Genomic DNA, 27832 nt, shown 5'->3' on the forward strand with positions numbered 1-27832 from the left:
CTGTGTGAGTGTGAATGAAAGCATCAATTGAAACATGTGTCTCTGTAATTGTAGTATTGATATAATGTTAATACTGTTTTCCTAGTGTTTACATTATTATTAATGCTATTTCACTAAGTAAAGCACAATATTAATGTTATTACAGTGTTGATACTTTTATTTTCTTTGTTACTATCTACAGAAGTTTCTGTGTTCACAATAAACGTGGCTTGTTGCCTTATCCCCTAATAAGATCCTGTAATATTTGTTATTTGGGTAACACATGGACACTTGGCCTGGTGGGTCAGTGCGGCTCCTCAGAAAATAGATATGGTGCCTCATCTTTGTTTCAATTCTGCCCACACAAGGCAAGAGAGAGGGGCAGTGGGGAGCAAGAGTGAAGTGCCTGATGCCCCCACTCTCAGGGACGTCCCCATACCACGCCGAGGTCAGCAGCACAGATGGCTGGGTCCCTCTCACAATCATCCAGAGACAGGATCCAGCCTTTCACGTGAGCCCTGGGCCCAGCTTGTCTGGGGAGAGTGGGGGCTGTTGGGCGAGCAGCAGGAGTTGAGCTTTGGGGTTTGTATCACAACATCATTGGATTTAAACGTTAAAAAATAAATACCTTTTATTTAGACTGGGAAAAGTGACATCAGAGCTGTGGGAAACATGGCTGCTCACGAGCCTTGAATCCACAGGGCTGCAGGAGCAGCCGCTCATCTGCCCGCTGCATCTCTCTGCCTCCGCGTGACCCTAGCGTGCTGTGAACCACTGGGCTGTGTGATCAATGCACCCATGGGCAGAGCCTCCAGGCTTCATAAGCCTCACGGTCTCCCCTGGCTGCTTTCGGATTCACTGGGTTATAAAGAAATGCAAGTGGCATTGATTCAGGTTTGAACACGGCAGGGTTCCCCATAAAGCTTGTCAGGCCCAAAGGAGAAGTGTCTTTTCCCCAGCAGGCCCTCCCTGCTTAGCACCCCAAACAGCTCCTCCTCTCCTTCAGATCACACTTAGTGCTGGGACAGGCCACGGCCCAGGTCAGAGGAGCAGGTGAAAATTGAGGATGTAGAAAGCTCCCTCCAGCGACTGTCACATCTTCCCCAAGGTCAGAACACTCAGCAGAACTCCCAGCACCACTAGCCCAAGTCAGACCCCGGCAAATCACGAGATTAGCCAAAAATTGAGAGTTTCTTTTAAAAAAAGATGAACTCTGTTTTGTAGTCCACTGCCTTCTGATTGACTTCCCCCTTCTCCTGCCGCATGTCTGATCACACAGTGTCTCCAGTTCCCCAACACATCACAGGTCGCATGCTGTCATCCCGGGCTCCAGGAACGCCGACTAGAGGCCCAAAGTGCTGGGTGCTGTACAAACACAGTGTGAGGCAGTCTAGTGCATAGTACACCAGTGCTCCCTGCTTTGTGGGCAGAATTCAAGCTGACAACCTAGAGGTGACAGACTCTCATCAGCCGAATCCAGACTCAGCCAATGTTCCGTAAGTGCTAATGTAGGGATGATGATGATGATGATGGTACAGGTGCGAGAATGAAGGTGCTTTCTGGAGAGTTGTGTTTATCCATGTATTTTGGGAGCTCATATGGGCTGGGTCTTCCATTCAGTGGACACACAAGCACACGTACACACGCGTGCGCACGCACTGCTCTCCATCTCAGACTCCCTCTCCCATAAAGTTCTCTTTTCCATCCTGTTCTTAAAGGGACAGCTCCAATTAGCCAAAATACAAACGCCACAAATTCCATTTAAAAATATTATTAACACAACCTCCAAATGCTCTTGCAAAAATTGTATTTAGAATATAAAAACATGCCAGCAAACGTCCTTACGTGAAGATCTGGACATCAGCTAGTATGGAACCCAGACATCTAACACACAGCACTGCTCAGAGCCCTTGAGGAGTAACTGGTGGGGACAAACCTGCTGTTATCTCTGCGGCCTGGCCTATACGGGGGACAATGCACACTTCCTGGTAGGTTCCACAACTTTTTGTGAGACGGCACTAGAGTGATGGGCACTGCCACTCCCTGTGTCTTTTCCTAGATCTGGGAGCAGAGTGTAGGCTAGTGCTCACAACCAGACTAGCCACGCATAACATCACCCTTGTTGGCAGGGTCTGCAGAGCACCACCCTTCACATCTGGGTGTGTTTCACCCCCCACCTTGTGCTGGCTGGTGGGAATGACTGGACAGGGTGCAGAGAAATGGACAACCATGACCCAAGTTTGTAGCTGTCAGCAAGGTAACCCGAGCCTGCAGGCAGATGGCGCCAGTGCCTCTGTCGCCCACAGCTGTGCTGAGCAGCCTGGAGTGATGCTATGGGGCTGGTCTTTTACACCCATGCTAGCAGAGTCCTGTGGGCAACACTGAAACTTTGGAGAATCAGGTCAGTTTCACGCTGCAGGCTGTGTGGCTTGGGAGAGCTTTGAACAACAGTAAAGGCAGGCACTGGGGTTATCCAGGGGTTCAAACATCACAGCTGCTGGGGAATAGCAAGAGCAGTGGAGATCTCCCCCTGCCCCTACCCCCAGCAGCCAGGAAGGTAAGAGTGAAAAGCAGGTGAGGATAAGGGTGGGGCCTTTCGGGAGGCTGAGCAGAGGGCACCTTTCCCCATCCCCCGCAGTTACCATGGCCATGTGCTGCCACCCTGACCAGGGGCCACCCAGTGCGGGCAGAAGCGGGGGTCCAATCCCTGTGGCCAAGGCAATTCTGGACCTTTCTGCTGAGATTCCTAAAGAATTCCCTTGTTGGCAATTAATCTGGGGCAGGTCTCTGGCCTGTGCTGTACCCTGCCAGGCTTTCTGCGAATGAAGGGCGAGTGGCTGTGCTGAGCCCTTCACAGAAACGCTAACTCTGGGATACTGGAGACGCAGCAGCTCAAAGCCAGACGCGCTTTCAGCGCAGAGAACGGCTGCTTTTGGGACCCCCTGGACAAAGGGAACCTCAGCCAGTCTGCAGAACCCCCCCCCACGCACACACTGCGACCACTGGCATTCAGCCGCTGCCTCCTCTGCCTCCCACTGACCAAAACCCCACCTTGGCGAGCGCAGAAATGCCCTTAGCCAGCAAAACAACTGACATTTGCAACCGCATCATCCCTCCAGGGCCTGGCCCTGCACCAGTCGAAATCAACGGCAAAGGTCCCAGACCTGCTTTGCCAGCCCCCTGCATGCTGCACGTGTGGGATCCCAGCCCGCACTTTGACCAGTAACTCTTGCAGCGCCCACATGGGGCCTGGGCATTACTGGGCGTACGAGCCTGTCCCCCGAGTGCCGGCTCCAGCCTTGCCGAGTCCTAGGAAGCAATTGCCAAACAAACAGAAATGAGCCAAAGTCAGGCCCTGCGTTCCCCTCTAGAAAGCAGCCGACGTGATGGTCTGGGACCCGGGGAATGTTCAGGATGAGAGAGTGCATGAGGGCAGTGACACAAAAATAAACCCATTCACTGGAAATAGGGCCCCCACGTTATCCCGAGGACAGATGGACGGGGACCCAATCCCAGAACGTCTCCAGCTGCCAGAGAGCTCCTTCCTACATTTGGGGATACGCCTGGGGGCAGGCAGAATGTCGGGGGGGGGGGGGGGGGTCTGTTCTTTCACCAGCCTGCCCCACCCTTCAGGACTTGCAGCAATTTTACAAAAAAAGCCACGTTTCAAACTAAACCTCTGCATCACAGGCGGAGGCTGGCGAGCAGGGGGTGAGCGCGGCCGCTCCAGACTCTCTCCTTCCACGCCTTGGCTTGTTACGAGTGACATTTCAGCTAGCTCGCCTAGCAAAGCCGTGGCATGAGCAGACACTCCCAGGCCAGCCTGCGCATTGCCAGCCGGGCTTTCCTGTCTCCACATTTCCCCGCAGCAATGACTTTCCCTACAGTTCTCAGGCATTTGAAGCTTTTAAACTTTGCCAGATCCTCTCTTTCTGGCAAGGCTCTGCACAGAATTCTCCTCTGGGTCCTCTGCCTCCCTGGGAGTCCCTGCATTTTACCTGTCATCTTGAGGGTTTGGGACATTAAAGTACCTGATCAGGAAAAAGTTTCCTAGATTCAGGACAGGTTCTGCTGAGCCCCCCCCGGCCCTGGGGCTGTCCACAGCCCCCCAGCAGCAGGCAGAGCCGGCCCCAGCCTCAGACACACCCCTGGCCGGCTAGAGCTCGCCAGAAACGGCACGTTTTGACTTCCTGCCAACTGGCTCCCTGCTGAAAATTCCTGAAAACTCCCCAGGCTTCGGCACGGAGCCTCCGGGCCAGTGCCACTGCTCGGCGTGGCTGGGACGTTTTTCAAAGCCAGCAACTCCGGGGTCATTTCGGACCCGCTGCTGGGGGGGGGGGTTCTCGCTGGCTGCCGGCCCGGGGGTCGCCGGCCTTGGCTCGCCCTGGAGGTGGCTCCGGGCAGAGGCTGCACCGCCCCGGAGGGGTCGGGTGTGAATCGATAGCAAACGAGCCATCCCCCGTCAGCCAGCCACGGCTGCGAGCGGCGTAACTGCGGCTGGCCACGGGGCCGGGCGGCAGAATCCGTGCGCGGCGCCGGGCTGGGAAACTCAGCCCCGACCCAGGGAGCAGGGCTCGCTGCGCTGTGACCCCCCCGCACCCCGCACCCCCACCCCGGGACCGGGCCACCGGGTTTAGCCGCCCGGGCGCTGCAGGGGGAGCCGGGGGTCGAAGTGGCACCGCGGGTCAACACCCAGCGACCGGCACTGGACCGAACCGGGGGCGGGGGGATCCCCGCGGGGCTGACGCCGCCCGGCACCCGCGACCCGGATCGGGGCCCGCCGGCGGGGGCAGGAAGGCAGGAGCCAGCCCTGCCCCGCGGGGCGCTCAGCTGCCCGGGCAGACCCTCTCCATCGCCCTGCTGCTGGGGGCAGCCCTTACCTGCTGCTGCTGCTGCCGCCGCCGCCGGCTCGGCTAGGTTCGGTTCGGTTCGGTTCGGTTCGGCTCCTCGCGTGGCTGGCGGCGGGTCCACTCCCAGCCGGCGGGTCCGACTCCACCGGGCTCGGAGCGCCGCGCCCCCCTGCGGCGAGTCCGTGCGCAACACGCCGGGCGGCGCCTGCCTTCTCTCCCTGCAGGCTGCGGCGCGGACCCGCCCGGCCCCGCCGCTCGCAGGCTCGGGGTTTGAATCCACCCGCCGCTGCTGATTGGCTGGCGGGGCCGGGCGGGGGGTGTGGTGGCCCTGCCGGGGGAGGGGGGGGGTCTGCGGCCCGCGCCGCGCGCTGTCCTGTGCACCCCCCCCCCACGCCCGCCCAAGGGCAGCCGCTGGCCCTGGCCGGGGGTCCCTGGCGGGGCATGGGGAGGAGTCCCGCTCCAGGTGTGGGGCCGGGAGTGACGGCAGCGCCTGCTCTGCAGCACCAGCTCTGGAGCCTGGAGCGCGCTTTCCTTGCAATGCAAACCCGAGCCGAGCCGAGCGGGCAGCGCTGCAGATCCTCCGCCTTCCCCGCCGGGCCGGGGCTGGAGCTGGGCTGCTCCCCCCGGCCGGTTCCGGGGTGGCAGTGGGAGCATGAGCCTGTGACAGTGCCCCATCGCCCCATCTCTGCCACTTGCACCCCAGGATCCATCCATTCCAGCGTCCCAGAGTCCACCCCGGCCTCTGAACAGGGCCAGGCCATGGCTGGAGCCACTTGGAGACTCCCCGTCTTTGCTCCCTCCCTCCCTCATGAAGGGTTGGGCAACAGATGTTGCTCATAATCTCCCCCAGGGTCAAGGACTCCCTCTGGGTATAAGCACTGCTGGGGTGTGGGGGGGAGGTGGAGCAGAGGGACCCCTCAATGCACCCCTTCACTCAGCTGTGGGTCCCTGGGGCAGCAGTGTTGTGCCCCATCTCTGTTCTAGCCAAGGTAGGTTCTTATACACCATAGTATTCAAGCACCTTCCAGTAGCGCATTAAGGGACAGAACTAACATATGGCATGTGTTTTGTTTGTTCTCCACTCCCCAGGGGGAGACATGGGTGCAGTAGAGTGTTTTGGTTTTGAATATATAGTCAGGCATTGCTCTATTGCTCTAGTTAATATCCTGGTGATAGGGGGAGAAATACCAAAGAAGCACACCACAGTCGAATTTAACTTCAGAAAGGGGAACTACACACAAATGAGGAAGCTAGTTAAATGGGAATTAAAAGGAACAGTCACAAGAAAAGTGATATGCCTGCACACTTCATGGAAAGTATTTTAAAAAACCATAACAGAGGCTCAAACTAAATGTAGACCCCAAATAAAAAACAGTAAGAGGGCCAAAAAAGGCTAAACAACAGAATGAAAGCGGCAGTTAGAGACAAAAAGACATCCTTTAAAAATTAGAGGTCAAATCCTACTGAGGAAAACAGAAAGGAACATAAATTCTGTGTAACAAGTATAAATGTATAATCAGACAGTCCAAAAAAGAGTTTTAAGAGCAGCTAGCAAAAGACACAAAAACTAACAGCAATTTTTAAAAAGTATATCAGAAGCAGAAAGCCTGCCAAAACAATCAGTGGGGGTCAATGGATGATCAAGGTGCTAAAGAAGCACTCAAGGAAGACATGTCCATTGTGGAGAACCTAAATGAATTCTTTGCATTGGTCTTCACTGCAGAGGATGTGAGGAAGATTCCCACACCTTGAGCCATTCTTTTTAGGTGACAAAACTGAGGAACTGTCCCAGACTCAGGTGCCAGTAGAGGAGATTTTGAAATTTGAAATTTTTGGTAAATTAAACAGTATTAAGTCACCAGGACCAGATGGTATTCATCCAAGAGTTCTGAAGGCACATAAATATGACATTGCAGAACTACTAACTGTGGTATGTAACCTGTGCCTTACATCAGTCTTTGTACCAGATGGCTGGCAGATAGCTCACGTGACACTGATTTTTTTTAAAAGGCTCCAGAGGTGATCCTGGCGATTACAGGCTGGTAAGCCTAACTTCAGTACCAGACAAATTGGTTGAAATTATAGTAAAAACTAGAATAATCAGACACTTAGATGAACATGATTTGTTGGGGAAGAATCAATATGGCTTTTGAAAAGGGAAATCACGTCTCACCAATCTATTAGAATTCTCTGAGGGGGTCAACAACATGTAGACAAGGATGATCCAGTTGATAGAGTGTACTTGGACTTTCAGAATGCCTTTGACAAGGTCCCTCACCAAAGGCTCTTAAGTAAAGTGAACGGTTATGGGATAAGAGGGAAAGTCCTTTCCTGGATCAGTAACTGGTTAAAAAATAAGACACACAGGGTAGAAACAATCAGTCAGTTTCCGCAATGGAGAAAGGTAAATAGCAGGATCCCCCAAGGATCTGTACTGGGACATGTGCAGTTCCATATATTCATAAATGATCTGGAAAACCGGTAAACAGTGAAGTGGCAAAGTTTGCAGATGACACAAAATTATTCAAGATAGTTTAGTTCAAAGCAGACTGAAGAATTACAAAGAGATCTCACAAAAATGGGTGACTGGGCAAGAAAATGGCAGATGAAATTCAGTATTGATAAATGAAAAGCAATGCACATTGGAAAATATAACCCGCAACTATAGATATAAAATGATGAGGTCTACATTAGCTGTTACCGCTCAAGAAAGAGATCTTGGAGACATCATGGATTGTTTCCAAGGGAAAGGGATAGAGAAAAAAACAGAAAATACCATAATGACACTATATAAATTCATGGGATGCCCGCAACTTGATTACTGCATGCAGTTCTAGTCACCTCATCTTAAAAAAGATGTATTAGAAATGGAAAAGGTACCGAGAAGGACCACAAAAATTATTATGGGGGATGGAACAGCTTCCATATTAGGAGAAATTAAAAAGACTGAGTCTGTTCAACTTGGAAGAGATGACTAAGGGAGAATATGACAGAGGTCTATAAAATCATGACTGGTGTGGAGAAAGTGAATAAAGAAGTGTTATTTACCCTCCACGTAACACAAGAACTAGGAGTCACCCAATTAAATTAATCGGCAGCAGATTTCCATAAGGATGTACTGTTACCCAGGGTTCTGCCAACCCAAAGCTCGTAGTAACTTTACTTTGTGTGAGGTGGTGTCAGGAAATAAATCAAATGGAGACACAGCCGTCCAGCTGATAGATGGACTGGTAGAAACAGCATAACACAACAATGCTCTCACTACAAACCTATACCTTTACTTATGCTCAAGCACCACACGAGCGTGCTCTTACTTTGAAGGTATACTTTTACTTAGGTTCAAGCACTTACGCACGTCCACAACAGGTTAGCAAAACACCCCAACCCTCAACCCTTAATAATTACCGAAGTCTGGGGCAGCTTTCGAGTGGGAACAGCAACAGCTTTCCAATTGGCCAGATCTTCCAGCTGTCATTGTAGGATCCAAAAAACACACTCACTCACCCACCACTACTACTGAGTCCAAACAGAGATCCCTCCCTTTCCCCCATTTATCCTTGTTAGCAGACAATAACACATCAAGGAACAAAAAAAAAACTTCAAAAGCTAGACCTGAGATTACCAGAGGACTTAATTAGCGAGGTATGTTCTGACCGAATTTGCATATCTTGAGGCCTGGCCAAACATCTCCCAGGGCATGCATAAATAAGCTTATTGGCCTTCTCCTGAAACACACATCCCAGCACGTCCACCAGAGCATCAGGGAGGGAGAGCAGGGTCAGGCAAAGGTTGATAAAGGGGCTCCCCTCCCCGCCTGGCTTAGTCATGCCAAGGCTGCACAGGCCTCCTGAAAGGCCGATCAATTTTGGCTGCTGTTAGCAACAAGTCTGATACACGATCACGTGCTCCTCGTCCCACAGGGTCTGTTCAAAATCTCCCCGTACAGAACTTCTTCACGCAATGCAGTGAACGTGTGGCACTCAGTGTCTGGAGAAGTGGGGAAAACCAAAAGTATACCTGGGTTCAAAAAAGAACTAGATAAGTTCATGGAGGGTAGGTCCATCGATGGCTAATTGCCAGGGACGCAACCTCATGCTCTGGGTGTCCCTAAACCCCGGACAGACAGAAGCTGGGATTGAACGACAGGATCACTCAACAAATTGCCCTGTTTTGTTCACTCCCTCTGAAGCACCTGGCATTGGTCACTATTCGGAGACAGGATACTGGGCTAGACGGACCATTGGTCTGACCAGCATGGCCATTCTTATGTTCGTGTGCTTCTGTTAGCGGAGGTCAGCTGAAGAAATGTGTTTGGCCCTTGCAGAGGAAGGTGGGCGGGTTTGAGATGGTCCTTAGTCTCTGGGTTGTTTGTTCTCCCGTCTGGTCCCTGAGAACATTCTGTCTCCCGCACAGACGAGCTTTACCCTGACAGTGCAGTTCCATTGCGCTGGCGGGGCAGAGCTGTCAATCCTCGAGCCTTGGGCTCTTTTCGATACGCTTGGCCCAGGCTATTGCCGCCTTGAAGATAAGGATGGAGAGCTTGAACTGGATTTGATGGTGCGTGAGAAGCTAGTGTAGGGAGCAGAGGACAGGTGTGATGTATTCACGGTCGCCAGTGCTGCAGAGGAGACATGCCACAGCATTCTAGATCAGCTGGAGTTTTCCAGGCGTGGAATATTGCATGCCCAGGCATGTTGCATTGCTGTAGTCCAGCTGAGAAGTCACAGGTATGAATAATGGAGGCCAGGTCATGGTTTGCCAGGGTGGGATGCAGTCTCCTACCCACCTGGAGAGAGTTACATCAGCAAGTGATGCTTTCTGCTATACCCAGGTGTGCGCCTAAGCTACAGACTGAAGTGACCAGTTGTGGGTATGTACTTTCAACCAAAGCACGCTGCCGTGTGACTGCAAACTGGCGCTCTGTACACCAGCATCAGCTGCACCGTGCTCAGGTCCTTCAGTTAGCTGTTGATCCAGGAGCTGATCTCATCCAAGCATTGGTGTGGGGGGTGGCGTGCTGCTGTGTGCTGAAGGGTAGGCAGAGCTGTGTCACTGGCATATTTCTAGCCCATGAGTTTGCCTACGTAGCTGGGACTAATTTAGATTAGGGCCCCAGCCTCCTTCCAGCCGGGCTGAGCCAGACACACGGTTGCCACTGCCACACGGAATGCTCCCACTGCCAATGGAACGGCACAGTCGGGGGGTGTGTGCTTGTGTGCGTGTGTGTGAGGGGTCTGTGCCTGTGTGTGTGTGCACACACCTGCATGTGTGTGTCGGGGGGGGAGGGGGCGTGCCTCTGAATGTATTCATCCCTCTAGCCTGCAGACACACCACTCTGATGGAAGGAGCATGAGGCTGGCAGCCGGGAATGCCTGTGTCCTAACCCTACTGCCACCCCTGACCTGCTGTGTTACCCTGGGCATTGCTCTGGGTGTGACCCTTCCCCTCCCTCTGCCTCTTCCCCTTTGGCAAATGGGGCTAAGGAGGTCCCTGGGGGCAGGCGCTGGGTGGTACTGGCGGGGGGGGGGGGGGGTGCTGCTCTGTGGGCAGGTTGCAGATACTCTCCCACTGGGCCGAGGAATTTTCTCTCCATAAAATAGGAGGGATGGGTCCAATCTGCCAGAACCAGCCCAGCTCCTCCCACCAGCTGGGCTGTTCAGAGACCGGGCTCGGCTGCCATCTGTCTGCCCTGTACATGTCCGGAACTGCTCTCAGGTGAGGATCTGGACCTGGGGAGGGGGAGGGGGGCCCCAACGCAGCATCTGCCCCTTAGAATACGTCTTGGTGGAAAATCCAGGCACCCCAGGGGAGGGCCATGGAGAGAGTGAAGAGCAGGGACAGGAGCTGTAAATCCCTGGGGGGCTGCAAACAAGTTACCAGGACAACCCTCTGCGGAGGCCAGGAGTCGCAGCTAATTAGCGCTGCCTGGCGACGGAGGGAGGTGTGAAGCAGGAGGTTGGAAGATGCTGTAATGCAGAAAACATTTCAGCCCATTCCCCACCCTCCTCCTTCAGCACTGCCCAGCGCTGGTGACGTCTGCCAGGCTCCTGAGAGCGCGGATACCCCACGTCAGGGCAGAGGAGGCAACGTGGACAAGGATGCATCTGACAAAGAGAGCTCTCGCACGGCCAGCAGGCTGAGCACCTCTCTCTGGGCGAGCCCCTGGCTTTGGCTCCCTTGCCTTGCTGTCTGGATCCTGTCAGTGCTCTTCCCACAGCACTGCCTTCTCCCCGTCCACTCTCCACCCGGAGCCAGGCATCGAGCAAATGAGGCTGAATTTCTGCAGCTAGTTTGAATTTGTCAATGGCTTTGGCACAGCTCCCCCCGCCCAGGGGATCACATGGTGCCGTCACCTGCGCCTGGCACAGACGCCTGTGGGCATGGCATTTCCAAGGCCTCGATGGTGGGCTTCCAGTCTCCCTCTCGACCTGGCCCACGTCAGCAATTGGGCAGGGCGGGGCTCTTTCCTCAGCCAGGCCCAGCCCACTCCCACTGGCACATCCAGTGGCTGCACCCAAAGGAACCAACGGGGCCGGCTGCCATTGTTTACAGCCAGCGGAGCCTCTGAGTCCTGCACAGTGAGGCCCCACCAAGCACCTTTTGTTTCTTTTTTCCGTATTTTCTTTGTTGCAAGGAGCCTGTGAAGGGAAAACAAGATGGGGTTTCTGTTTTTGCTGAGAACTGATTTTAGAATTCACTGTAAAAAGTCTGAGATAGAAAATGTTTTGTTAGCAGTTGTTTAATTTTAAAATGTTTTGTTGTAATAATATAGTTAAGAGGTCTAGACACTAGTAGAGAAGGAATGCAAAAAAAGACCTTGTAACTTAAATAAGGAAAGTTGTTAGTATTTAGTTAGAAAATTTCTAAATAATACTTTTTAGTATGTATGACCATGAAAACTGTAACGTGTTAAAACTTGTTTATACCATTCTATAAATACGGTCTGTTTTTTGGAAGCAGGTGTCATTCCTTATATTTGAAGGGATCACCTTCTTTACGTAAAGAATGATTTTGCTAATCTGTTGTTGGCTAATTCTGAACCCCCGCCAAGGCAACGGACATATCAGTAAGGACCCCCGAGTTTGGGTTCTTCCACAAGCCCCAGGGACATCCTGCACCAGTCTGGGTTAGGAGAAGTCCATGCATGCATAGAGGAGGGCCTGAACTCTGGCCCCTTGTGCATCAGCGTGACACAGTCTTTATTACCAGAGACCTGTACCAGTTTTTCTCCATTCTGAGCGCTCCATGTAGCAGCCTCCTATGCTCCTTGTGGGAGAGAATCTGTGTAAGTCAGGTGCGTGAGGGAGACGCCGCCTGCCCCTCTAACAGAACACCTCGCACCTCACAAACAGCTATCACGTCAGAGCAAACATTTCCTGGGACACGCGGGCCCTTTCCGTCCATGGCTGAGCAGCTTTTCAGTCTCCTCGCCTGAGCCGCTGCGTGAGAAGAAAATGCACGGTATAGAGGCGTTCAATCTTGTCCTTCCAGAGAGAAGAACCTGCCGGATAAGAAATCTAAATCAAAAGCTGTTGGAGGGTTATGACCACGAAAATAGGGTAAGGATACAAGAATAAACAAAGCAAAGTCCTGCAAGATGCTACAGGTGTATCCATGGGTACAGGAAATAATGTCACCCTGTACAATGGTACTGGAGAAATAAGACGTGGTCGTGTCCATGAAAGCTGCAGGGTTTCGATGCTGATCCGTGTTTGCAGCATGGGAATGCTGACTATCTGGAGGCCGTTCCTTCCTGCATGCTGAGTGTGAGGGCAAATGCTCCGGCCCTAACTCAGGCAAGCATCCCAGCTCAGGAAACTTCTCAGCACATGCTTAAAGTTCCGCTTATGAGTGTGAGTGAGTTCTTTGGTGAAATGGGCTGCTGGGCTCATGTAATTAACTAATGTGGTGTAATTAGAGCTGGTCACAATTTTTTAAATTACAATTTTTTAATCTAAAAAAAAAAAAAAAAAATCCCTCTTCAAAAACCCTACGCTCAGTCTCTGTCTGCGAGAGGGGACGTATTGCCTGTAACTGGGTGGGGGCTTGAGCTAGTTTTGTGCTGTGTTGTTGACAGGATCCCCAGATACTGAACCCAGCTCTTGTTGCTGCCAACTCCGACTGGCAGAAGGGTGATCTAAGCAACACCAAGGTGTGACCCTGACAGTGACTTACCGTGGATCTCCGCTGCCCAGGGGCCATACTTACATTGGCACCTCCCCGTCGGCAGCACCTTGTGGGGGGAGGCTGCGGGCTCATGTCCCGCTCTCCCCCACTTCCCCCCCGTCGGTGGCAGCAGCAGCACCCCACGGGGGGGTCCTGCAGGTCCATTTTCCACTCTCCCCCCGCTGTGGGGGCAGCAGAGGCTGCCCAGCAGCTGGGGGGGAGGCTTGACAGGCTCTGGTCCCTGCGGCTCCATCTTTGTGCCCAGTGCAGGGGCAGAGGAGCCAAGAGGACGCCCTGGCTGCCTGTGACAGAGGGTGGGGCAGCTCCTTCGAGGGCCTGGCTGGGCCCCTCCATAGGCCGGCATCCGGAGGCATGGCCCTCTCCCTCAGTAGGCCACTGGGCCCTGAGGCTCCTGCTCTTCCCCTGCCTCAGCAGGTCAGTTTCCTTCCTCACTTTCTTCCTTTTCTTTCCCATCTTCCTTGCTTTGCATGCAACCTAATGAGTGTCCGGCTTGGCTAGCCAAGACAAACGGCCCCTTGCATCCCTGCTGAGACCAGAGGGGCAAACTGGACTCAGCAGTTTTCAGCACCTTGCCCCTCTTCCAAGCCCCCATTACACTGAAGGGGGAGGAGGCAGCCAAATCCTCTAGGGAGCGCTGGAAATTGCAGCCTTGGGGGTTTTTCACAGAGTAGCGTCCTCCTGATGCAGGTCTTGGCACTGAAGTTCTGTCCCCTGCCTTGCTTTGCTCTGCTCCACTGGGGTATTGCAGACGGGGACTCCTAAGTGACAGCGAACTCCTCAGCTTTGAGCCGCCCCACAGGGCAGCAGGCTTGCGGGAGGAAAGCTCAGAGAAGCAGCCTCCTGCTGCTCCCACTCAGCACCAGCTCAGCAGCTGTGGGACAGCAGCCGGCGTCCCAGGCCAGTGCCGGTGCCTCTGCCGGCGTCCCAGGCCAGTGCCGGTGCCTCTGCCGGCGTCCCAGGCCAGTGCCGCATTCTGAGCGGCTCTGGACTAGAGCCCTGCGCAGATACAAATATGTCTATCCGCAACCAATCCAAGTCCGCAGGGATAAACTTTTATCCAACTCCAATCCGTCCTCCCTCTTTCAGACTCACCCGCACCCACATCTGGCCCCTGCCACCCCAAACAGCTGATTAGCCCTGCCCCAGAAGTCACAGATGTCCCGACCTCCGTGACCATCCCATCGGGCTCTGCAAAAAAATGGTCCGGGGATATCCCCATTCCCGGATATAAAGTGGATATCCACGGGTTTGCAGGGCTCTACTCTGGAGCCGGCCGTGTACTTACTGCCCATGGCTGAGAATCTGAGCACAAGTCACAGGCCTTTCGGGAAGCATCTTGAGGTTATTGCTAGCCAGGAGCCATTCAGGGACCATGCTCTGTTGCCCCCAGTGGGTTGGCCCAGCTTGCGCTCGGGTGACTCTTGCCATGGTCAGGCTGGCGCATGCAGGGGGATCTCCCCCCGATCCCAGAGTGGCCAGTGACTCAGCCCTCGTCCTGCTGGGAATGGCTCCAGTGCCAGCCGTGTCTGGAACGTGATGGGCTCTCATTGCCTTAAACCAGCAGGGACCAGCCAAGAAGACGTTGCAAGGACGTCCAAGGAGCTGGTGTGGTTCATGGATGGGGACGAGCCTTCCAAAGGGCAGAGAGGAAGGTGAAGGGGAGTGAGACGCATTAAGAGCGGCTGTATGCGAGGGACATGGGAGAGTGGCTCAGCTCCCAGAGCAACGAGCTCCATACAGGCTGCCAAGAATGGCTCTCTGCCATGATTCAGACCCAGACAATGGGTGGGGCAAATTCCCCAGCCACAGGCTCCATTTGCAGCCAAAGCATCCAACTGCAGGGCCCGTGTGAGGGGTGGGTGACGAATGGCCCCGATCCTGTACGGAGCGCCACACAGCTGGCAGTGCCCCTTTGTGCCCTCACCCAAAATGTCTGCCCCAGTTCATGCCACCTTCTCCAAGTGAGACCAGCCAGGTGTGGGAAGAACCCCCCAGGGCTGGGCCGGTCTCTCCACACCCTGCTGGTTCCCCCTTGGCAACTCCTGATGCTTCTTCCTCCACATGCCGCTCGGGGGCTGGGGGGAGACTGGGCAGCCTCACCCCCCTCTAGGCACGTCGCACCCCCCTCCAGCCCCTTGCCTGTTTCCAACGGTGGCTGGTGCCAGCAGATCCGAGAGGTGCGATACTCCCGGTGATGCTGGGGCCCAGCAGAGGAAGGGAGCGAGATGGAGAGAAAGGTTCAGCCCCTCACCATGATCCCAGCCCCACAGCCACAGCAGCTGGGCCTCTCAGTCACCCCACAGCTCCTGGACACTGAGGGCCTCTTCTCTGGTCCCTACAGCGACGGGGCCGAACTGCCAGCAGGACAGGTATCCCAGGGAATCCCAACCCCAGAGCCAGGGCCAGCCCGGTCCCCTCACGCCATGCTCCTAGGGGCAGGCGTGGGCTCTGGCTGGTTCCTGGCCAGAGGGAAGCCCAGAAGGCAGGCCCAGCTGCTGAGGATATCCTGCCCCCAGCCCCTCTGAGTGCCGCCCTGGGGACTGACTGCCACAGGCAGGATCACGCAGCACGCGAAGGAAGGGAGCCAGCCGTGGCTACCAGCCCTCCTAGGCACTGTCCTCGCACCCCTCTTCCTCGTGCGAAGGGCCTGGGAGCCGAACAAAGAGGCATCTGGGACCAATGATCCCTACACAGGCTCCCCTCAGGATGGGCAGTGCACATACACCCCCTATGCAGGTAACACACGGATCCCCAGCAGATAAGCAGACACACACACACCCTGAGCAGGTAAAACATGCCCTTGCCCCCAAGGATGGGTAATACACAGACCCTCCCCCCTGAGCAGGTACCGCTCACCTTTCCTGGCTTTCCCTTTCTCCCATTTCAGGGCCCTCCCCAGGTCTCAGGACCTTCCCCCGTGAATGTCAATTGTTCAGGAAGGGCCGGATGGTGCAGAGCCCCTGCCCTGGGGTGACCAGCACCAGGCCTATTGCCATGTACGTCGGTGCCAGAGCTGGCCTGGGCACAGCGCTCCCTTACACCCCGGAGGGTCCCTGCAAGACCCCCCCCATACTCTGCCAGCCAGGCTGAACTCAGCTCCAATAAGGTATTTCACACACCGCGCCACCTCGTGGCTGGACAGGATAATACTGATTGCTGGGACCCTCTGTGCTCAGCGAGCCCCCGTGGGGCAGAGCCATGGCACCCCACAAGGGCCTGGTGACACCCAGCTGGGTAGAGGATGGAACAGCCCAGTCCCACTGCACACGGGGCAGGGCTGCTGCACAGGGCCCCTACTCCAGCTAATGGCAAAATATCCGGGGTCGGCCTGGATTTGGCATCAGAAAAGAGCCTAGCAAGTGCCCTGGCACACAGGGCAGCTCTGAAACACCCAGAGGCTCCCTCTGCCTGGCTCCCCGCTTGCCCAGCTTCGCAGACGCCAGCGCTCTCGCAGGGTGCATCTGCATTGCACCGTCCGGTGCGGCTGTAGCTCACAGAGACGTGACTGAGCTAGCTGGGATCACGCTAGTGCAGGGGTGAAGTCACGGCAGCATAGGGCTGAGCCCAGACTGCATGAGCCCTCCAGAACCCTGGGTACCCACGCAGCTGGCTCACCTGTGCTGAAATCCAACCTGACTCTGCTCTGGTACCCCAGCTAGCTAATGAGCTAGTCACACCCTATGTCTGCAGTGTAGACGTAGCCCCGGACAGGACTTGCCCTCTCCCCTGTGTTACGTAGCAGGATAGCCACAGAGCTTTCACCTGGAGATGGACAAAGACACTGGTGGCCCTGGCTTTGCCAGGCTGGCGCCGCTCCAGGTCCCGTTGCAGAAGGGTTTGCAGAACCTTCTCTGGCCAGGACCTCTCTCAGTGGTTATTTCCTAGCTCATTAGACTGTGTCCATTCACCCTATATCCCCCAGCTGAGACAAGCCCTGCCATCCCAGCAGGGCTGCACCGCAGGAGAGGAATTGCTCGCAGTATCGATCCTGTGCGCGCCGATGGTTCAGGAATTGCTAATGAATTGTAACTGGGGCCGAGCTCGACTTTGACACATTTTATTTATGTCAGGGTTTATGGTGCATTGAGCCAGAGTCTCATTAAATTGTCCAGGCAGACGTCTATGTGCAGCGGAAGCTAAGAGGTCTGGGGAGACATCAGCTGAGAACTGGCAGGAGCAATAATTAAAGTAGTGTAGCATGGTGGGGAGTGCCCAGGGCTCCTGTTAGAGTCCCTTCCTGGCTCTGACTCTGTGACACGCTGTCTGAGAGCAACACCCCAGAACCTCCACATTCACCCCTGCTGTGTAGTTAGGATCTGTTCTGTACAAGGTATGCCTTGTGTGGTTGTTTCAAAAGTCTTGATCTGCTGAACATTAATGACCCAGTGAATTGTATGTGCTACCATTGTATGGGAAATGATGACATATTGTTAATCTGCTACTAGAACAGGGTGCAAGGCAGCAACCGCCCACAAACAGCCTTTCAGGCACAACAGTGAAGTAGCCCGATGTGCTAATGGGCCGTTAAGGAGAGCCCTCTCTCCCGAACCCCATCCCCAGAGACTTCACCAAGAAATCATGTACACAATGGAATACTACTGACCATTGAGGACAATCCTCCAGGTCACAGGCACTGATCGTTCCAGCAAGCTGGAACAGACTATAAAAGAAGGGGAGTGACATCACCACTTGGCTTCACTCTCCCCCAGCACAACACCTGGAGAAACGCCTGAAAGACAAAAGATATTTGACCCAGGCTGCAAGGCAAATGTAGCCTGTGAATTGAAGAGCTGTAGTCTGCTGGTACCACTTCTCAGAGTGAGACATTTCTAGATTCAAATCCTGTTAGACTTTAGAGTGTGTTCTTCTCTTCATTTCTTTGGTAACTTCTGATCTTTTAAGTGATTAGAAGTAGTAGGCTTAATATCTATTTTCTGTAGTTAATAAACTACGTTTATTGTATCTTAACCAGTGTGTTTCTGAGTGATGTGTTCAGGCAATCTATACTCAGATTAACAAAAGCTGATGTGTGCCTTCCTCCCAACGAGGGGGAAGCGGACTTTTTACATGAGTTTATGCTGATCCAATCTTTGTCCAGCACAAGAGGGTGTTATCTTGGGGTATGTTCCTGTGTAATTAGGGTGGGAGAGCTGGGGGTGAACTGGCTGGGGATGAACTGGCTGGGGATGGATCCATGTTTGCTTAGGGAGAGCATTGTAGGTAACTCAGCTGAGTGTGTGGCACCTTCTGCTGTCGTGTTGGATGATATCAGGGTCTAGAGAGACTGACTGTATATCACCAGCACCTGTTACATGTGAGGTTGTTACACATCACAGCTGGGAGAAGGCATGCATTGCTAGCCCTCGGTTCATGGAGGAAGCAGACTGGCACTGAGGGAGGTTTATATCCAGAGTATGGGTGCCTGAAGATGTTTCGGATATGTAGTTAGGAGCAAAATGTAGGTTCCCAAGAAGAGCGTTCATTGTGACAAGGCTCCTGGGCAGTGACCCTCCTTGTCCAGACCTATAAATATTGAGTGGGAGACTGTCACAGTGTGCAGACACGCTGGTGTACCGCCTGGCACCTGGGGAACTGCTGGGTACCCCTATCAACTATTTTGCATCTGTCCAACGGGATAATGACACACTCACAGGCAGGGTGAACTTCAGAGCAGTGAGAGGTTATGTCACCTTTTGTGCTGCCTTGGACACTGACGCAGCCAGATGCCAACACGTGCTTCATGTTCTGCGCCCTGTAAAGCTCTGCTTCAACCAGGCTGAGTCCAGCAGCCAGCAGTAACCACTGACATACTTTTGTCTTTACCAGCCGTGGTTAATGTTAACAGGTGACCCCAAACTTCCCTAGACCTTGGTGTACTGCTTTGTCCGGCCCTTTCCTGGGACATTCAGAGCAATAAGATCCAGTTGTTCCTTTCAAGGAGACAAAATCCACCAGTTTGTGACAATAATCGGAGCTGACTTTCACTCAAGTACCACCGCAGCACTGTTGGCTTAGATTAATAGCAAAGCAAAACAAGAGATTGGATTGTAAGCGAGTTCAAGGATGAGAGAGAAAGTCGAAAAGGGTCACCCGCAAATAATGGTGAAAACACGCATCCACAAGTCTAAAACTTAAACCAACACATTTTAGTTCAAGGCTTTGTTCAAGATGGTCTCTCTCACCCAGTCTTCCAGCAAGATGATGGCTGACCCCCTCCTAGATCAGGATCTCTCCCCGAGGCCCAAGGTGCTGGTGCCTTTGTTGTCTTGGGTGAAAGATCAAACCTGGGATTCTCTGCCCTTTCTTTTATAGTCCAGTAGACCTTTGAAGTGGATTCTGCCGGAGGCTACCCCTCACAGTCAAGTTTATTCAAGCTGTTAGGCAGGCCACATGGAGCCTGGGAGGGGGAAAGGAGGCTCCATGCTGCCTGCCCCACTTGTTTTTGCTAAAATGAAACTTGTTCAGTTTCCTGCCATTGATTCCCCCTGCTGCCACGAGGACCCTGTTTTAGGACTCGTATGTCAATTGAGGTAAATGCACATTTTGTTTAGGACAGCCCTGGTTTAACAACTTTTGCCTACGCAGAGTGGTCTGGTTTTGAACACATGCTATAACCTCATGCGGGGGGATTTCATAATTTTACCCCTGCTGCTGCTATACACATTTCACCCGGATATTATTGACCAGCCAGTTATTAGCTTTCAGAGGATACCTCACAAGGCATATTTTGCACAAAGGTTTTTAGACCAGTGTGTGCGGTGTGAGTACAGCATGCTCTGCATCAGACACTCACCTCTTTTGGAAAGTGTGTTGAGAGCTACAGCTGGGAAGCGCTCCTGGAGAGCGGAGTTTTGGTCACACAATAGAAATAAGACAAACGTACTAGTGCCTGGTCCTTAGGAGCAAAGATAAAGAGCAAATCAGAGACTGACGGATGCTACCATGAGAACAGACAATACTATTTCTGTGGGGCTCCCGCCCCTACTACCTGAACCCTTCACACACCACCCAGCACCCCTGTGCACTAGAAAGGGGTTGTTACTCACTTCAAAGATAAGGAAACCACAGAGTAAGTGAGGGTCTTAGATGAGGTCAAAGTGGAAGTGTGTTGACAAGCAGGAGACAGGCTTAGATTTCCTGACTGGCAGTCTGGTCATATAGTCCCAAGACTGTCCTTCCTCTCATGAGCAGTTCTGGTCTCCCATGTTTAAGAAAGATGAATTCAAACTGGAACAGGTGCAGAGAAGAGCCACTAGGAACATCCATGGAATAGAAAACCTGCCTGATGAGAGGAGACGCAGAGCTTGGCTTGTTTAGCCTAACCAAAAGAAGGCTGAGGGGGATATAATTGCTCTCTATAATTAGATCAGAGAGACAAATACCAGGGAGAGGGAGGAGTTATTTAAGTTCAGCACCCGTGTTGACACAAGAATTAATAGATATAAACTGGCCATCAGGAAGTTTAGACTTGAAATTAGATGAAGGTTTCTAACTATCAGGGAGTGATGTTCTGGAACAGCCTTCCAAGGGGAGCAAGAAAGCTAGCTGGCTTCAAGACTGAGCTTGATAAGTTTCTGGAGGGGATGGTAGGATGGGACAGCCGCGTTTGGCCATTGACTGATCTTTAACTACTAGCGGTAAATATGCCCAATGGCCTGTGATGGGATGTTAGATGGGAGGGTTCTGAGTTACTACAGAGAATTCTGCCTGGGTGTCTGGCTGGTGAGTCTTGCCCACATGCTCTGGGTTTAGTTGATTGCCATATTTGGGGTTGGGAAGGAATTTCCCCCCAGGGCAGATTGGCAGAGGCCCTGGGGATTTTTTGCCTCCCTCTGCAGCCTGGGGTATTGGTCACTTGCTGGTGGATTCTCCGTACCTTAAAGTCTTTAAATCATTATTTGAGCACTTCAATAACTCAGCCACATGGTTAGGGGTCCATTGCAGGAGATCAGACTAGGTGATCATAATGGTCCCTTCTGACCTTATAGTCTATGAAAGTATTGTCACCGTTTCGGAGAACGCAGGAAGACATGAACCAAAGCAGATTTTTAGCTAACTGGAGCCGGCTTTGCAGGCAGAGTGTGAGGCTTAATTATTAGGTTTGCAAGATGCCTCAGGATCCTTTGCTGAAGCGCTAGAGGGGGGTAAGATGCTATAGGAAGAATCTGTCCTTGCAGACTACCATCTTCTTGTAAAAAGATCACCCCTGCTAAGGAGGTCCGATTAGTCAGGGTCCCCGTTTGTTCTGTGATGAGCTCTCCATGGCAGGCTGTTGTTGCAGATGCTCAAAGTGATGAGAAAAGCTTCCATGCAATTCCATCTCCCTAAATAAAATACAAGATGTAGCAACCCTCCCTGCAGAGATGTTCTGTCATGAACAGTTATCCTAGAAACGCAAACCCATGTCTCTGTTGCTTGTGTGGAAGGAAGTGTGCTACTCGCTAGATAGCGATGGGCTGGATTTTTAACGAGGGACCCTTGCAAAGGACTGAACTGAGACAGGAAAAGGTCACAGCTGGTGGGGTCTGCCAGCAGAGCCAGGCAGGGAGGGAGTGTGTGGGTGACATTGTGTGTTTGTGATTTGTCACAGCCGGGTAAGCAGGTACAAGACAAGGGAGTTCCGCCCCTTTTAGAAGCTATTACAAAAAGTGTCAATTTCTCCTTCATTTGGTTTTCCCTGCACACAACATCTGGATCCCAATGACTCATTTGAGAGCCAAGAGCCAGGAGGGCTGGTAGGGAGAAGCTGGCAGTGTAGGAGGGGAAGAACCGCCAGTGTGAGGGACTCCTGCTCCCAATGCAAATGGGCAGCTCTGTAGGGAAAACAAAATCTTCCTGAAAAACAACTGGTGTCTTTGTTCCCCATCCCCAGCTCAGGGCAGGAACAGGCTAATTGGCTCTGAAAATGAGAACCAGGTTCAAAGCCTGCTCCCACACCCAACCGAGGCGCCAAAGAGGTTTGCGTCACACCTTCACTCCCGATACTGTTCTCTGCTTTCCTGGCACAACCATCACCACTAAACCAGCAGCATTTGCCAACGGATCCCTCACTGTTATCACACAGCATTTGCTATTCTAAGGATGGGGGGGGAACTGGTCTCCCTGCCTGAGACACACAGCTATGAGCCATGCTGGGCAAGTGCCCCTTTGCCCTCTGGGCTGTTTTCTAACGCTGGTTCTGCCCTGTCACCCCTCCTGTTAGATGTGTACAGGAGGTCACAGGGACTTGGTGAGATTTCTGGACTGTGGTGCCATACAGCGATCCCCATTTAGAGTACCCCTAGCACTCGAACAACACAGGCATCGGGGTGTTAGAAATGCTGATTAGGTGATTTATTGGCCGTCATGTTTTATAAATTCCATAACAAACCAACGACTGGCCATGGCTTTAAGAGGGGGGAGAGCTGCTGATTCCAGAATCAAACTTTGCATGCAGCACATCAACATCTGCACTGGTGACAAGGGCCCCAGCACAGCAAAACACTTCCGTATGTGCTTAATTCTAAGCCTGTGCTTAAGTGCTCTGCTGAATCAGGGCTTAAAGAAGTTTAATTAAGTTTGCAAAATTGCTGCTTAGTGGTTCCAAGTGATCCTGGCCTCAGACTCCAAGGTCAGAAGGGACCAATATGATCATCTAGTCTGACCTCCTGCACAATGCAGCCCACAGAAACTCACCCATCCACCCTGTAATAGACCCCTAACCTATGACTGAGTTATTAAAATCCGCAAATCATAGTTTAAAGATTAAGATACAGAGAATCCACCAGCAAGTGACCCGTGCCCAGTGCTACAGGGGAAGGTGAAAATCCCAGAGTCTTTGCCAATCTGCCCTGGGGGAAAATTCCTTCCTGACCCCAAATACGGCAATCAGTTAAAGCCTGATGACTTCCCTGTTGTTCCCACTAGCTCTTCTGTATAGGCAGAAGATATTTCAGTGAAACTGTCAGTTTCACCAACTGACACCAGTCACGCCTCCTGCTGTGGGACTAGAGCTGGACCATATTAGGCAGCTGACTAACTCAGTTACAGGCAAGGACTGTCTTTGTACAGCACCTAGCACAGTACAGCTCTGGCCTCTAGGCCCTGTCACAACACAAAAATGTTTAATAATAATCATGGGGTTTGGGAGACTTTACAGATTGGAAACATCAGGAAATCTTGCCATTTCCACCAGTGGCTCTGGCTCTCATTTTTTCAAACCGAGACCATTTGGTGTTGTCCCAACCTGTGAAAACAGGGGTTTCTCTCTAGTGATGAGAATATGGTTGCCTGGTTCTTCAGCCTCAAAGAATATCAGAATTGCCAGAACAGGCCAGGCCAGTGGTGTGGCACAGCTGGCATCCAGGCTCCAACAGAGGCCAATATCAAGCTCTTCAGACTTGTGCCCCTAAGTCTGAACTAAAGATTCCTTCCCCAGTTTTAGAAGGTGATGCCTTTTCATCTCATTAGGTGGTCCCATGCTCCCTCACCAAGTTTTGCCCATTGTTGCCGCTCACCTGTCGTTTCAACAGGCCAGTGGGAAATATAACCCGGTAATTCATCAAACTGCAGCTGTTCTCAGAGTGCATGCATGTGGCTGCAGCTCTCCACAGTGCAATGCAGGATTGGGAACCAATTTTCCTAGTGCCAGTTTACGAACAATTCCTCTTTCGTGACAGTTTCTTGCCTGTTGCTGCTGACAAAGCTTGTCAACCCAGCCATTACCAGACAGGAAGGCTTTCTGCAATATTTCTTTTCACTCCAGTCTGATTCAGTTCACTCTGCAGGATCTACAAGCTCTTAGTTGGCTAATGATGCCAGGGACTCTTTGGTTTAAGACTATGGATTCAATTCAGTTCCATAAACCAAATCATCATGTAAAAGAGGGTTGAGGTTGGGTAAGTGCCCATTCCTGCCACAAAGCCTTGAAAGGAAGGAAGTGCCATGCTCTGGGACACCTCTGCCCCGTGCCTTAATGCCCACTGTACATTGCCACTGACAATTACAGGCTCTGCAGCCTCATGATCACAGAGCTTCCTTCTGCCTCCTGCCAAGAAGGAAACCCAGTGCAGGCAGCACATTGATCTGCTGCACAGGATCACACAACCTCCCAGTTATCACCGCCTGCTTCCCCACAACACAGCGCCCCACACACCTAGCAGCAGGGGCAGATTCTTTCCTGGGGTTGCTGACATGCCCTGGAGTTACACTGCAAGAAAGCAAAGTCACAGCACCTTGGTTTGGTTTAAGGGTTCTGAAGAACAGCTTTTTACAGTGATTATACTGCAGTCCACAGTGCTGTAAACAGCATGCATTACACAGCCGGGCAAATTCCCTGCTGCAAATTGCTTACACTTTGCCATGGACTGGGTGTATAATCACGATGTCCCACTCTAGCTCTCAGCACTGGGCTCCTGGCAAGGAAGTGAGTGGCTCAGCTAATTGGAGCTCAGTTAACTCCAGCTCCCCGGGCAGGAGAACAGCCCATAGGGGACGAGGCCAGCAGCTCTTGTTCAGTGGAGGAAGAGACACCAACCTCCTCAAATCAGCCCTCTTCTCCACCCCACCCCCAACAGCTTTTGGCACAGCTCCTCTGTGCACACACGCGCACGCGCACACACACACACACACACACACACACACACACACACAGCATTAATAGCCAAACGAGGTACGGGCAAAGTGTTCCGAGGCTGTCTAAGTCCAGAACTGAACAATTCAGCGTCTTGGGTTAGAGCCCAGCAGTGTGATGGACGGGGCCCTCTTCTCCAGATTACAGCATGGACCAGATTGTCGCGAGAGCTCTGCTCCTCTCAGGCACCAGAAGAAGTGCCCCGATTTCCAACTGGGCTTAGCAAGATGGGTGCAAAGCGGTCCTGAAAACCTGGCCTCTTGTTGGGGTTGAGCACTAGGAAAATCAGGCTCTGAGCTCTTCTGAGAAAAGATTTTTTAAATCGATGTTTGGTGCTTTGCAAAACGTGGCCCCAAGATTCCAGGAGGCTAGCCCATGGGAAATGCCAACCAGAGGGATGCGTGCTAAGCCCCTCCCCCAGAAATAGGCACCTCCCTGCAGCCTGGACTGAGGTGCCTGTCTATGCTTCCAATCCACAGCCAGGAGCCCTCTTTGGAGTCAGGCACCTGTGCAAAGAGGAGGGTGACCGCCCTCATAACCTAGTGCAGGGGTTCAGGTACCCACCTGGGACACGCCCCAGTTCACGTCTTCCCTACCTGAGCAGGAGCAGGGATGTGAACAGGATCTACCACCTCTCAGGTAGATGGGCTGTGAGATAGAGAGTGCCCCACGTCAGGCTCTCTCTTCCTCCCCGCCCCCCTCCCCTCCCCACCTCACTGAAACTGTTCAGCTGCAGATGAAGAATTGGAACCATTAGCTCTTATCTGCAGGAACTCCTGGAGGACAGGTGAGGTTCCAGAGGACTGGGGAAGGGCAAACATAGTACCTGGCTTTAAAGAGGGGAACCAGAGGACGCAGGGGACCACAGACCAGTCGCTCATTTCAATACCTGCAAAGTGACTGCAACAAATTATTAAACCATCAGTTTGTAGCACCCAGAGGATAACAGGGTGATCCAGGCTAGCCAGCATGGCTTTATCAAGAGCAAATCACACCAGACCAACCTCATTCCCTTCTTTGACAGGGTTACAGGCCTCATGGATGGGGGAAAACTGTAGATGTGATAGATCTTGATTTTAGCAACACTGTCCCCCATATATTTTCATAAGCAAACTAGGGAACTATGATCTAGACAAAAGTATTGTAAGGTGGCCACAACTGGTTAAAAAGTGTATTCGAAGAGTAGCTATCAATGGCTCACTGTCAAACTGAGAGGCCATAGCTAGTGGGGTCCCACAGGAGTCTGTCCTCAGGCTAGCCCTAGTCAATATTCGTATTAGTGATTCGGATGATGGCATGGTGAGGATGCTTATAACATTCGCAGACGACACCAAGCTGGTTAGGGGTTGCCAGGACTTTGGAGGACAGGATCAGAATTCAGAACAACCTTGACAAATTGGAGAATTGGTCTGAAATCAACAAGTTGAAACTGAATAAAGACAAGGGCAAAATACTTCACTAGGAAGGGGAAAAAAAATCCAATATACAGCTACAAAATGGGGAATAACCGGCTAGGCAGTAGTACTGCTGAAAAGGATCAGGGGGCTCCTGTGGACATAAACCGAATGAGAGTCAACAATGTCATGCAGTTGCAAAAAAGGCAAATATCATTCTGGGGTGTATAACAGGAATGCTGTATGCAAGTCACAGGAGGTAAGTGTCACACCCTACTCAGCACTGTAGTACAGTGTCCACTTCTGGGAGCCATGACTTAGGAAAGATGTGGACAAATTGAAGAGAGTCCAGAGGAGAGTGACAAAATGATAAAAGGTTTCGAAAACCCTACCTACTAGGAAAGGCTCAAAAACTGTCATGTTTCAACCTGAAAAAAGACAGCGGAGTGGGTCTGTAACAGTGTGACTCACCACCTTGGTGCTTCCTGCTGGCTATCTGGGAAACCAGCTCTCAGCCAGGCAGGCACCGCTCTGCAGTGTCTCACCTTCCATCTTATCTCTGCTGGACCCTCCTTCTCGTGACTCAGTCCTCCAGCTGTGTCACAATCCATGTTCCCCCTTCCAGGGGATTCTGCAGTCCATTCTAGTCACTTCCCACTGCAGCCACTACTCCTATGGCTACCAGGGGTGGAGGGGAGAACCCAGACCCAACCACTACTTCAGGTCCCAGCTCAGACACCCATTGTGTAGCACCCTTCTGCCGCTTCTCCCCCAACTCCCCCATGGATTTCCCTGGGACACTTCCCTGCAGCCCCAGCACCTTTTCCACTCTCACCTCAGGGCATTCAGCTCCACCAAGTCCCAGCAGCCAGCCACTGCTTTGTCCAGGGTGCTGACGGTCCTTCCTCGTGAAGCTCCTGAGAATCAATCCCCTCACACTGGTCTGCAGCTCCCTTTTATACTGGCCTCTTGGGACCTGATTGGCTGCCATGCAGCCCCTTCCTATTGGCTACCTTTCACACAGACGTCCCAAGGGCCTTCTTAACCCTTTCCTGACCAGTGAGGGGCAGGCACACCACCACTGGGGACCTGATAACAGTCTTCAAATATGTTAAGGGCTGTTATAGAGGATAGGGATCAATTGTTCTCCATGTCCATTGAAGGCAGGACAAGAAGTAATGGGCTTAATCTGCAACAAGGGAGATTGAGGTTAGATATTAGGGGAAAAAACTATCAAAAAAGCCTTCCAGCTATCAGGGCATTTAAGCTCTGGAATAGGCTTCCAAGGGATGTTGTGGAATCCACATCGTTAGAGGTTTTTAAGAACAGGTGGGACAGGGATGGTCTAGGTTTACTTGGTCCTGTTTCAGCAGGGGGATGGACTAGATGACTTCTTGAGGTCCCGTCCAGCCCAACATTTCTATGATTCTCTAATTAAAGAGTTGATGGAACAAGGGGCCTGGATCCTGGGGCTCCTGGGTGAGTGGTCTAATCAGCAGGTGACAGACTCATTCTCATGCTTGGGCTGTCTCTTGCTGTGGCCAGAATGACTCTTTAATTATTAACCCAGCATGAAATGGCTTCAATGGGAGAGACTGAGGGACTCCCTCCCCCATCAGAATATCCCACAGCCCTGTTGTCAGAGATCTCCCTGGTGAATTGGCAGATTCCTGTTCAAATCCCTTCTCCCCATCAGGTACAGAGAGGACATGAACTGGGGGGGGGGTCCCATTCCCCAGGGGAGAACCTAAGCCACAGGGCTGAAAGCTAGGCTACAGCTCTTCCTCCATCTTTTGCAAAGATGGTAGAGG

The 27832-nt window shown here is 52.5% G+C and overlaps 2 long non-coding RNA genes across 2 annotated transcripts; both read right to left on the reverse strand.

The window, feature by feature from the left end:
- Window positions 1-303: 303 nt before the first annotated feature.
- LOC137157015 (uncharacterized) lies at window positions 304-5034 on the reverse strand. Its single transcript, XR_010920958.1, has 2 exons — window positions 4860-5034; window positions 304-1690 (listed from the first exon to the last, which is right to left on the reverse strand). It is a non-coding gene; the product is annotated as an uncharacterized lncRNA (long non-coding RNA).
- A 5410-nt stretch (window positions 5035-10444) lies between these two features.
- Window positions 10445-27037, reverse strand: LOC137157023 (uncharacterized). Its single transcript, XR_010920966.1, has 2 exons — window positions 26857-27037; window positions 10445-12330 (listed from the first exon to the last, which is right to left on the reverse strand). It is a non-coding gene; the product is annotated as an uncharacterized lncRNA (long non-coding RNA).
- Between the last annotated feature and the right edge of the window lie 795 nt (window positions 27038-27832).

This window comes from Emydura macquarii, unplaced genomic scaffold (assembly GCF_026122565.2).
Source record: "Emydura macquarii macquarii isolate MOO-44397 ecotype Brisbane River unplaced genomic scaffold, CSIRO-AGI_Emac_v2 contig_306, whole genome shotgun sequence".
NCBI lineage: Eukaryota > Metazoa > Chordata > Testudines > Chelidae > Emydura > Emydura macquarii.